Source organism: Aethalodelphis obliquidens, unplaced genomic scaffold, assembly GCF_003676395.1.
Source record: "Aethalodelphis obliquidens isolate GAN/ISIS:26980383/991018 unplaced genomic scaffold, ASM367639v1 scaffold1, whole genome shotgun sequence".
NCBI classification, from domain to species: domain Eukaryota; kingdom Metazoa; phylum Chordata; class Mammalia; order Artiodactyla; family Delphinidae; genus Aethalodelphis; species Aethalodelphis obliquidens.
The window spans coordinates 54,664,443-54,671,618 of record NW_020837945.1 but is presented as its reverse complement, the minus strand read 5'-3'; positions in this window follow the sequence as shown (position 1 = coordinate 54,671,618).

The window sequence follows — 7,176 nt, the reverse complement described above, 5'->3', positions numbered from 1 at the left end:
CAGAATCTGTGTTTTCTCAAGATCCCAGGAGGTTCCCACGTGAACAGTCTGAGAGGCCCTGAGGCCTAGTGGTCAAGCTTCCTGCCTCCCTGAAAGGGCCGACACACCCACTCTGCTTTATTCAGAAGGACAGTCTCTCCGAGTGTTCTTGTGGCGAACAGTCTTCCTACAACCCACATCTGGACACGTGGTCAAATCAAATATGAACTGACTTAATGGGGTCAGTGGGACAGGATATTTGATGCTGAGATTGACCATCACCATATTTAACTCCCATTTCATAACCATTTTGCTTTCTTCTTTCTGAAAAGGGTGGAGAATTATTTCAAAACAGTCCACCTCCCCAGCTGAGTCATGGATGAGGCTGTATGGTAGCTTTTTATACACTTCTCTGCCAAAACGTTTTTTTTAAGGAAAAAAAAAAAGAGTCCCTACCAGACACACCCTGGGAATCTGTTCCCTTCCCACCTGGCTTCTGGAGGTCAGTCGCTGCACAGATGGAGCTGGTCCGTGTGGCCACCTGGCGTCCCTTTCAGTGAATGTCACAGATTCTGCCTATTAAGTGCCCCTTTCTTACATCTGCACATGCAGGACACTGAGCCATTTGCAACGGCAATTTTTGAATGTGACCCACAATGCATCCTTGCAGCAACTCTCCATCAGGACACACTGAATTAGAGGCAGAGGCAGCTGCTGCTCCTAAAACCCAAGTTCCCAGTCCAAGGCCTCTGCCGACCATCTGTGACACCATGGAGACCCTGTTTAGAATCAGCAATGTTGCCTGGACCGTGAGCTGTGACTCTGAAGGTGTGTGCAAACAGAGATCTCACTCGTGTTTGGTTAAAATTTCCTATTCTTCCCATTTTCTATCCTAAAAAGATGTTTATGTCCACTGTGTGAATCTTTCAGCAGGAGTGGCCTTCATCCCATACTCTTGGCCAAGAGCTGTGCAATTCGTGGGCTGCATGGGAATTGGTCTGAGACCAGTGGAATCAAGGAAGGGGCTGGCTGTGGGTTCTGAAGATATGTCAGCCGGGGGTTGGTCGTTTGCAGGTAATAGAAACCCAACTCACACCAACTCAGGTTAGCTTAGTAACTGGGAAGAGTGCTGAGTGGCTCACAGGTAGAAGAGAGAGTTGAGAACCAGGGTGTTGGGAACTCTAATAGGAGGTGATGTAATGCTTCCAGGAATTTCTCTCCTTGGTGTGTGTGTGTGTGTGTGTGTGTGTGTGTGTGTGTGTGTGTGTACATACACTCAGGCTGGCTTCCTCTTTGCCACGAGATGATGGTTGCAAGGAGATCTTTGACTTGTTTTTCCCTTGTATGACCCTAAGGGGTCAGCAAATCATTGGCCTGGTGGCCTATTTTTGCACACCCCCAACTCCACACATGGCAAGCTAGGAATGGTTTTAAATTTTTAAAGAGTTGTAAGACAGCAAAAAAGAAGACTATGAGACAGGACCCTATGTGGGCTGCAAAGCCTAAAATATTTACTATCTGGCCCTTCACACAAAAAAATGTTCTGACTCGTGAAGGGGAAGAGTTCCTCACCCGCTCCACCAATTCCAGCAGAAATGGCCCCAAGAGACACGCACATTCCTGGCAGTCACTGTGGCAAGAGAGGTTGGGGGATTCTGATTGACCAGGCTTGCTTCATATGAGCCCTGGGTACCTGGGCGGCAGGACCATTCTTCCAAGATAAAGCAGGTTGCAGCTCCCAAAAGGGAGAGTTGGGCAAGTCAACCAACAGATAACCCATAGGAAACCGATGACACTCTTTTTCAAAAGAGGGCTGTTTCCAAAGATGTGGACAGTGGGCGAGGGATGGAGGAGAACACGGGGATGAGCCACAGGGGAAACCTAGTCCTGAAGGGGCAGGGAGGGAACTGTTACCTAAATCTACAGGAGCTGTGCCCATGAGATGAGTCACCAGGCTGGAGAGAGAGGGGAGAACACAGCAATGGCCAAGCTGCTGCCTGGCGGGGAGGGAGCTCACACTGTCCAGGCCTCCAGCCTCCTGTCCGTGCCCCCCATTGGCCACACCAGCCAGGAGGCAGCAGCCACATCCTAGAGGTCAGCCTCCTGGGCACGGAGCACGTGGAGAAGTGTCTGGAGCAGGTCTAGAGGGGCAAATGGAGACAATGCGGACAGTCCACAGAGAGAAGTCTGTCCTCCAACTCTACCCGGCTTATGGCCGGTGCAGTCAGAGGGCCTGAGCTTAGACGGGGCCCATACTTGGGTCAATGCCGTCACCGTCTTGAAATTCTTAATAATTTTTGAACGAGGGGCCCCGGTTTTTCATTTTGCACTCAGCCCCACAGATTGCACAGCCAGGCCTCACTCTATATTTATGACTGCGTGATCTCAACAAGTCCTTTTATCTCTTCTGCCATTCGGTTTCCCAATCTGTAAAGTGATCTGAATGATATATTCCTCTCAGGGTTGAAGAGCGAAGGAGGTTTGTATGCGAAGGGCCTGCTGGAGAGAGTGAGCCACCAGCCAAGATGGTCCTACCTCTCCCGCAAGGGTGCTTCCTCCGCTTTCCTCAGACACAGACCTTGACAGCTTGTGGGCAGCAACTCGGGAAAGAAGAGGAGGCCCTAACATGCAACCCGACTAGAAAGAATCCTGGTCTTATCTCAGGCCCAGAGAGCTGATCACGAGGGAAGAAGTGACAGAGATGGGGAGGGGTGGTCGTTTGTTCGGCTACTAGTCATTCAGAGACCATTAGGAATAAACCTAACAATCCCCTAGTTACCTTGTTTGACATGAGGAAACTGAAGTCCATAAATGGCCAAAGCCTTGCTCAAGGTCACAGACATAGTGAATAGCAGAGCTTGACCCCAACTCAGGACTTCTGGGGCCAAGTCCAGGGAGCTCTTAACTCCCTGCTGTTGACAAGGAGGCCATTAGCCTGAGGGGCTCTGATGCCTCCACACACGTAAGCAAACCCAGCTCTAAGCCTGGAAATGTCTCAGGGTTACCAAATCAAAAGGCTAAGGACAACCGGCCACAAACAGCCAGGTAGGCTTTAAATCAAGCCATTTCCTTTCTTTGCTTCCCCACTTCCCCTATATAAGTCTTTCCCTTGACCTTATCAGGTTTGGCACTGCCCCATATCCACTGGAATGGATAGATGCTCAAATAAGCTCTTAAAATGTTTAATATGCCTCAGTTCATCTTTTAACAGAACGCATTCATACTCACACCAGAAACTGGACATGGTTTGACTTCAATACAAGACTTGGGGATTATTATCAATTTGCTGTGGTACAAATTGTTTGTTAACAGTTTGCCTTTTCTCCTCTGCTCCCTCCCCAAGAAATCCCCACTTTCTTTCTTCCTCTGCACTTCCACTGGAAGAAACTCAGGTTTTTATTCCTCGAGGGTGCGTACTAGCGTCATAGGTGCCGTGGGCCTTGAACCGAAGGGCCTCATCAGGACTCTGATGAAGCCCCTGGCATGAGGCCCTGAATGCATCTCAGAGCTGAATGGAATCTGGATGAAAATTTCATTTTCTCCACATAATGCCTGGGCCCTAAATGGTCAATGTTTTGTGAGTCCTGTTAAGGTGAAATAATTCTGTTCGTCCTGACTCACAGATTTTCTGCCTGCTTATATACCTAAAGGCTTTTTCCACTTCTCATCAGAGTATTTTCTTTTTATGCAAAATTGTCTTATATCCCACAGCAAGCTTTAATCTGGTGAGGACAGTCTGTTTCTCCTGGCAACCTCGAGGATACTAGATGAATGGGGGTCAGCTGGGTAGTCTGAAGAGAAGCCTTGGTAATCTGTTAAACAAAGCTGGGAATTTTCCGAAGAACGTTTAGCAAAGATACTGCAGTTTGAAGTGAATAGGAAGGGTTTTGTTCGCAAGCTCTGCCTCACTGTTGGACTCAAAGAGTGTTCAGCCCCAGAAAAGAACATCAATGTCTTTTTGGAAATTAAACACACACACACACACCCCCAAAGACTTTTCTGCCCACATTGAGTTTGCTTAACTGTAAAAATGTTTGTCACGCCTGAAAATATGTATCTTTGCCTTTGACCCAAAGCAAATGCTATAGAGGAAAAAAAATACCAAATCTTTTGTCTTTGGGAAAATGAATTGTGAAAGATTGTGCTTCAGAGAGATCAACAAAAGACCCAAACGATTCTGCACAGTGAAATCTTGGAGTTTGGGCTGTGGATTGGGAATCCAGAGGCACTTAATCTCTTTGTACATTTATTCCTCCATTTGAAAATCAGGGATAATACCTGCTGCCTACTTAACCTTAAATGGATATTTGAGGATTAGCCAATTAAAGTTTGCCAAATGCTTGGAAACCAATGGAGGGAAAAATCTGTATGAACATGAAGTATTACTATCATTCTCCCCGTCTTCCTTTTCTCTCTCTCTTTCCAAGCACTGCTGTCCTGGGAAACTCAGTGAACAGTGTTTGTGGTTTTGCTTCTGGTTGCTATTGTGGAAAGGGGCTTTTTCATTTTATTAACAATTTATTAAGTGGTTTGTTTGAAACTGGTCCTTCCTCTACCATCAAGGGGAGGTTTCCAAACCAAAGCATCCTAGAGTGATGGCCAATGGCTCACACCTGACAAGGTTTCTTTTGGGTTTATGTCTAGAATCCTATAGAGAGGCAAAAACAACAATTTTCAGGTAAAATAATAAGTATAATTTGGAAAAATTTGCCCATTAGTGATGTAAAGCTAGTGAAGTAGAAAAATAAAGTTAATTTAGAACCCTTGTTACAATCCTTAAAGAAATTCCCCGTTAACCAAAACAATAACAGCACTTTATATTTATAAACATTGCCCCTCTGGTTCTTAAAACCACCTGTAAAATGAGCATAACACAATTTGGTCATGTTATACTCATTTTACAGTTGAAAAAATTGAAATGTAGAGAGGTTAAGTGATTTTTCCCAAAATAATTTAGCTAATGAATGGCAAAGCTGGAACTAGAGTCTAAATTTCATTCTATTTTCTGGTTCCAAGAGCAGTAGATTTTCCCTTGCTGCTATCTTTTGACTATGGCCCAAATGATGTTAAAAGTCCAAACCTTGTTGCTTTGGTACTCTGATATGTTTTTGTCCACACCACCAAACAGCTCAGTTCTGACACGATCTACCTAGAGGTAGCATCAGATCCCACAAGTTAAGGGTTGTCCTACAAGACTGCCCCTCCTCCCACTTCAGAGGCCACTCAAAAGTCCAGGTTGTCACCCGTCCTATTGTTCAGAGCTTCCAATAATCCCCCTCCTCGGGTTCAACTAATTTGCTAGAGCAGCTCACAGAACTCAGAGAAATATTTTACTTACAAAATTGCTGGTTTATTATAAAAGGATATAACTCAGAAACAATCCAATGGAAGATATGCATAGGGCAAGGTATGGGGAAGAGACAAGCAGCTTCCATGCCGTCTCCAAGGGTGCCAGTCTCCCTGAATCTCCACGTGTTCACCAACCTGGTAGCTCCCCAAATCCTGTCTTTCTGGGTTTTCATGGAGGCTTTATTACATACACATGGTTGATTAAATCATTGTTCGTTGGTGACCGAACTCAATCTCCAGCCCTCTCCCTTCCCTGGCCTGGGGGTTGGGACTGAAAGTTCCAACCCTCTAATCACTACCATCCTTTGGTTACTAGGGACTTTCCAAAAGTCACCTCATTAACGTAACAAAAAACACTTTATTGCTTTCATTACTTAGGAAATTCCAAGGGTTCTAGGTGCTCTCTGCCAGGAACAGTGGGTGGAAACCAAATACATATTTCTTATTATATTAATAAATTACAATCTCACAGGTACCCTTTCCTTTACTTCACAGACTATTTGGACTTGTGCAACACATCTAATGTGCTGTGAGAACCTGTGGAAAGCCTGGAACAGAATGTCCTTTCCAAGATCACTTCTCTGTGCTAACGGATTGTAAGGCCAAATGCAGAGAATTACCTAAGGAAAGCTGGGAAGTCAGGACCAGGAATTCTTACTGGAACAGCATTTATCGCTCAGGGTCTGACTCTAATTCTACCCATGCCGTTGCTCCGCTATGTCTAGAGTTGGGTACGCAGTCAATCTATCAGGAATACTTGGTAGGTCCTAATGCATAGATAGAAAATCATTATCATTGTTAAGAAACAAAATTCAACTAAGTAAATTTTAAAGATTTTATTGACTTTATTCAATGAGTCATAAATGAAGCAGCATCCAATCTAGCAGGTAGAAAAGAACTCCATGGAGCTGTACAAAAAGAAAGACTTTTATAGGCAAAAGGGAGAAGATACAAGGAAGTTACACTAGGCAAAAAAGCAGGTTGGTTATTGCAAGGTTACTTTCCTTTAGGGGGTGGCAAGGGTCTACCAGGCAGGTGACCTAACTAGTGCTGATCAGGCAATTCCTGACTGACTGGTTTAAGATTCTATTTCTGGGAGAGCTGAAGCTGTAATTAAATTAAGTCTTGGTTTGGTGACATGGAGCTTAGCATAAGTGACTCCATTCTGGGCCTGTTGTCTTGTTTTTAACATCATTGTGTGGGATATAATGGATGTTGTGGTATACCAATCAGATCCTTCTTTCAGGACCAACACTCTCATTCTCCCAGATTCTGGGAACTTTCAGCTGAGCTCCGATCCAAGAATTGGCAACAGCCAAAGACAGCTGCACCCACCAAGGTCACCCTTCCTACCCTGTGGCAGGATGTTTGACTCGGGGAGGATGGGTGTGGTTTATGAAGGTCCAACACCCCTGCCTCAGGGCATGACAACTCTGGAGGACAAAATGATGGTCCAGAACTCTTCTTAAGATTGATTGAGGCCTTTGTTGTAATTCCATGACAGTTCAGTTTCTCCCTAGGTCCAACCTTTTTCTCCCGTCACCTCCTAAGAACACTCTCTCAGTAAACCTCCTGCACCCAGTTCTAAGAATTTCAGAGTCTGCTTCCTAGAGAACCTGACCTGCCATATAGTACCAGAAGGGGCCCAAAAAAACAGACTTCAGCCAGCTGGCAATGATGACTCCATCGCTGGTGGGAGATGAAGCATTAATAGCCCTTGGCATGTACTTGCAGTACGATTATTAAAACTTTTACCAGTGGCAAACTAGGATGGCATACCGGTGGAAGGAAATTGTTCTAGCAAACAGCATTGGAGAATGTTGTGGTAAATGGTAATTGTAAGGACTG